Consider the following 5,950-nt stretch of genomic DNA (forward strand, 5'->3'; position numbering starts at 1 on the left):
CAGCAGGAAATTTCCTATGGTATGAAGAGCCAGCACCTTTTTAACCTTATGATTAAGTAAACAATGAACACTGTGCCAATTTTTGCTATAAATGACAATATTGTGAATCAACACCATGCAGAAACACAGACATTTCAAGAAGAAAACATCTTTGGTGCTGGTATAGTGCTTGAAGCTCGTCCTCTGTTCTGTCCGAGCTCCACATCTTCTGCAATTCTACTGAGTAGGTCTATGCAGAAATGGTTGACAGAAGATTTAACCTCAACTTCTCTTTGAATAGTTTGGCTTATAGAAGACTCATTTGTGGGACTGAGTTGTGTGTGCGTGCCATTGCTTACCCAGTGGTACACTGCCATATGTAATTGTTTTATTCATGGTGTTTATTCATATTTGGAGAGGGCTGTGTCCTCTCTAGCTCATCAGTCAGCCCATCCTCCAGCTGTATTTTGTCCCTTTAGTCTTTTTATCATTTTTTTATAAATCAAAACATCAGCACTAAGGGATTATTTTTACTACTCTGCTCTGAACTTGCTCCAGTCAGTCAATATCTTTGAGTATGTAGGCATCTGGAAAGTAAATCATTTTCTGAAAGCAACCTCTGAAGAACTGTATAAAAAGCGATTTACACATCTATTCTCTGTAAATGTTGATCTTCAGATACAGCCAAAACATCACACTGACTATTGAAATGACAAACTCATCTCTCTCCAGTATATTTCTTCCGGATTGCATGCTGCTCTCACTCTTTGTACAAGGGAGTATGAAAGCATAAAATAACTGCTCTTTTCCAGAAACCTTTGCACAGCTCAGCTTGCGTCAACTCAGTGAATATAATTAGAGATTCAGAGGCTGTGAAAAACCACTGAGAAGTGTGGAGGGGGGAGTAGCTGTAGGCATACAGAAGAGCTGGCTGCCTATGGAAAAGGGAGCGTGAGCATCCCTGGAAAACACCGCAGAGAATTAGCCAGCACAGGCCAGGGGCTGCAGCAGGCGCCGTGCACCATCGCCTCTGCGAGGAGCCCTGCCTCCCCTACTCTCCTAGAGGTAGGACAGAAAATGGTATTTTACTCCTTACTCACAACTCTATCCAAAGGCACAAATTCGTTCCTTCACATAAGGCAGTCCCTGCATGCGTGTCTTATTAAACAGACAACTGTTTCCAAACCTTATCATAATGCATAAACGCACCCAATCACTCAATAACTCTGCTTATATAAAACATGAAAGAAAACAAAACAAAAAGCCAACACAGTTGGCTATCAGGAAGCCATCAAAAGTCTTGCCCATCAAGCCAAATACTTTGCTGAGCTCCCAAACACGGTACTGGGCTTAGTAACATTATTTAGCTCCCTACTTCTGAATATTGTGTGCAGGCCTGCTGGAAGGGAGTCAGAGCAGGCTCTGAGGCTGCCCTTGCTGGGTTGCTCGTTCTCTGAAGGTTGTTTACTGCCCTCAGTTGTTCAAGAGCGTATTTAATTTTTGTGGGGGAGTAGCTTAATCAGTTCCAGTCTAATCAGTCCTCTGCCAGAATAGGTCTTTGCTATTTTCATTTCTTTCCTGAAGTACTGGATCTGGCTGGGATGGTGCTAACTTTCTTCATAGCAGCCCTGTGGTGCTGTGTTTTGGATTTGTGGCTAAAACAGTGTTGGTAAGACATTAATTACGTGGCTAATGCTGAACAGTGCTTGCAAGCAGAAGGCTTTCTCTTTTTTCCCACTTTGCTGCCTCTCTCCCGCCAGTGAGTATGAGCAGGATGGGGCTGTGCAAGAAGCTGGGAGGGGACACAGCAGGACAGCTGACCTGAATTGACCAAAGGGATATTCCATACCATATGACATCATGCTCAGCAATAAAAGCTGGGGTAGAGGAAGAAGGTGGTGAAGGTTTTTTCCTTCCATGTTGGCCATCGCTCAGAGACCTCTGCTTGTGGGAGGTAGTGAGTCATTGCCTTTGCATCACTTGGTTTTTATAGGGTTCCCCCCCACCCTTTCCTTCACCTGCTCAACTGTCCTTATCTTGACTTGCATGTTTTCTTGCATTTGCTCTTCCTGTTCTCTCCCCTGTCCCACTGGGGTGCGTGTGGGTGCTCGGCTGCTGGTGGGGCTCAACTGACAGCACCTGGTTACTTCTGAAGCCTCTAATCACTGAAATATGTCCAGCTGTAAGTTCATGTGTAAAGGCAGGTCCCAAGTTCAACCACCATGGCTGTGAATAGGGGGACAAGCAATTACTGGGACAGCTATTACCTTGAAATGGTCTATCCTCTTTTCCATCACATGTGGAAATGGGTAAGTGAGGAAAAAAAGTAACTTTGTATCATTGAGGACTCAGTCCACAAAGCTCGGTAATCAGACCTGGTAGGATTGTCCTACCATTGAAGCAGAGAATGAGAATTTCCTTGAAAATGAATGAGCAATTCTCGCCCCTTTCACTATTCATCACTTTCCCCAGTTTCTCAGCATCCGCTGAAACTGTCTGGTTTGACTTTTGCTCCAAACCCTTCACTCCCTCTGGCATTTTGTAGAAGTGGCTCCTGCCTAGATTGGAAAAAACATCAGTGTCACCAATGTGCTGAATGAATGCCACAACTCAACAGTCACATCACGCCTCTCTTGCATAGATGTCAAACTGTTTCACAAAACACAGTAAGAATTATTAACTTTGCTTCATAGATAGAAAACCCAAGGCACAGAGCTAAGTGATTGGCCCAAGGTTATGACATGCCGTTGGCAGATCGGTGAATAGGCTGTAGGCACATCCTAAATTCTAGTCTAGCATCCCTCTGCTTGACACTATTGACATCTAAATAATCATAGCTAATTCTCCTGAGCACTTTCACACACAGTAGGATGGAAGGCTCAGGTTCTATTCCCAGTATGCTAGTCCTCCTGAGGAACGCATCACTACCTGTCGTGTCCCTTTAGGTCTTCCTTTGAAAGAAAGGAAGCAACCATTCTGCATGACCCCATCCATTCCTGCCAGCTTGCACAAATGAACGATTGCAATCGCATACATTGGAGGTGATATCAAAGCATATTCATCTGTGACAGGCCACTAAAAGATGTGCTGTAATCAGCACGGCTACCTAACCTCTGCCCTCCATGAGCAGATTAAATTGTTTTAAAATGTTTGAACACAGTGCTCATTGTGATCAATGTCATTCTGTTGATCAGATCAGCGGGAGTGAAAAATAAAACCACATTTACTCAACAACAAATATTGGCAGCGCTTCTGAAACAGGCCAAGGGCTTATTGAAAAGAATATTGATTGAGCCAAGAAAACATCAAGCAGTTATAAAAGTTTAATCATATTCTCATTCGAGCCTGCCTTCAGTGCCAGGAATTAAAATTCTCCCATCTCCTGAGGACGGAAGATACATTTCCATAATTTTCTCTAACTTCCAACACTCTGCATCTGTACCGAATGGTGGAATTATTCATTGCAAATGATTTAGCTGAGATACGTAGCCCTTTCTACTGTGAGCATACAAATTATGCATAAACAAGCTGTGATTTTTTTTTGAATGTTTCTCATTTGCAATTGTTTAACAAAGAGCTGGGCCAACCAGAGTTAGCCCGCAAGGTATTTTTGAAGTGGTCAAAATAAATATTAGGTCTGGATGATTCAACAACATATGCCTGGTTGCTCAAACCAGATGAAATTACAGTGGTTCCTCAGTTATAAAAGATTAGTTTCATTAAAAGGATGTGTCCATGTCCTTATTAAAAAACTGCTCATAAGCATTTGCAGTTGCCTGAGAGAACTGCTATATGCAGAGAGTGAAAAGCCATTTTCAGAATGGTGTATTTTGGTACAAGCACTGTGGCAGTGTCTGGTTACAGAAGCTGTATGTGGTTTAAGAGCACAGAAGAGGTTAGTGCTTGCCAGGAGAAAACAGGAAATGTTTTTTTCTGGGCTGCAGTGGTGAAGATTCACACCTTTCTAAGCTAGACTTGCTGCTGCTGAGAACAAAAAGAAAATAGAGCTATGCCTGAGCTATTATTTCCCCTCCTCTTCCAATCCTCTGCTTCACTTATGCCTGAGACAAGCTTTACGGAAGTTAAGTGTTGCTGGGTCTGTCCTGCCAGGGGAGATGTGAACCCAGCCGGGGCAGCAGTATCTCAGCTGGCTTCCGAATAGCTGGGACCATAGCATTAGCAAGAGCGGTAGGGTTGCGCAGGGCATGGACTCCCCCTGGACACACCTGGGAGCCCTCAAACACACTGCTGTATTCTTAAGGATTTTTGTATAGCTAAATTGGCTAAACCTGGCTAAATCAGAATTACATGGCGTGTACGCCTATGTGTTGTACAATTCACTTATATCCTTCTGAAAATAAGGTGTGGTGGGCATCCTTCCCCCATTACAAAGCTCATAAGACTTCATGGCTATGAATGGGGTTGGTAGGCAGCATAACTTTACAGGTATGTCCCGTTTGTCTCAAACCTCTGACTTCTGACCATTGTGGATCACAAAGCAAGGAGTTAAACCCATCTGGACACATAGGCCTCAATTTTCTTTGGGTGGCTTATCGTTTCTAAGGCACAAAGGACAGTTGGATTGGTGTGTGAAGTTCTGAATTTCTGACCTTCCTCTTTCTTACCCCCTGCCCTTCTTCTGTGGGCTCTCTTCAAGGATGTTGTAAGAAATTTTATAGAATCATTTAGGTTGGAATAGACCTTTAAGAACATCAAGTCCAACTGTTAGCCTAACACTGCTATTCCACCACTAAACCATGTCCCTAACCACCTCGTCTACCCGTCTTTTAAATACCTCCAGGGATGGGGACTTGACCATTTGCCTGGGAAGTCCATTCCAATGCTTAAAAACCCTTTCAGTGAAAAAAAATTTCCTAATGTCCAACCTAAACCTCCCCTGGTGCAACTTGAGGCCATTTCTCCTCATCCTATAAGAGACTGACCCCCACCTCGCAACACCCTCCTTTCAGGCAGTTGTAGAGTTATACATGAAGAAAGCTTGAAAATTAAAATAGGGTCTGTGTGAAGTTGGCTGAAGGATTGGTTTGCAGAAGAAAAATCAGAAGCGATGGATAAAGACTTGGTAGCGAGCTGCTAGGTAGAAAATAAAAAATTGTGATGCATTGATGGGGGTGGCTTGGGCAGAGGTGGGTACAAATAGGAGCAGGGCCAAGAGAAACAGGGAAAGCATGGAAAACTTTCTTGAACCATCAACAGATGTACACAATGTGGATGCTTGGAGACCTTTTTCTCAGGACAACAGGGAGGAACTACATCACCCCACATGGAAAAAAAATACAACAGGAAGATTTAGACCAATTCCTTTCCCAATTTATCTGGGAAGGAAACAGTCAAAATTACATGTACAGAGCACCTGAGGCACTACATGTCTGATCTGGCATCTAACACATGAATTTGTAGTAGAATACCCCTAGCTCCAGCTACACAAGCCAGGACAGTCCTTAATAGTGGCACCTATGCTTAAAAATGACCCATACAAAGACACGTTCCCAGTCTACACTATTATACGCTGGTCCTTCACACATCACCCAGCACCCTGTATCGGGTTTGCATGCAAAGTTTTGGTAGCAGGGGGGGTCTACAGGGGTGGCTTCTTTGAGAAGCTGCTAGAAGCTTTCCCTCTGTCCAATAGAGCCAACGCCAGCCGGCTCTAAGGCAGACCCATAGGTGGCCACCAGCAATGGTGGTAGCACTTCTGGGATAACCCATTTAAGAAGGGGGAAAAAAGCCCTACTGGGGAAGAGGAGCCGGAGAGCGAGAAGTGCACCCAGGCCAGTGCAGCAGGAGGGGCAGGAGGGGGTCCAGGCACCAGAGCAGAGATTCCCCTGCAGCCCGTGGAGGTCTCTGGGGGAGCAGATCTCCACCTGCACCCCACGCTGGAGCAGGGGGGTGCTCAAAGGAGGTTGTGACCCTGTGGGAAGCCTGTGCTGGAACAGGCTCCTGGCAGGGC

The sequence above is a fragment of the Egretta garzetta genome, unplaced genomic scaffold (genome assembly GCF_000687185.1).
Source record: "Egretta garzetta isolate BGI_Z169 unplaced genomic scaffold, ASM68718v1 scaffold554, whole genome shotgun sequence".
Lineage (NCBI taxonomy): Eukaryota > Metazoa > Chordata > Aves > Pelecaniformes > Ardeidae > Egretta > Egretta garzetta.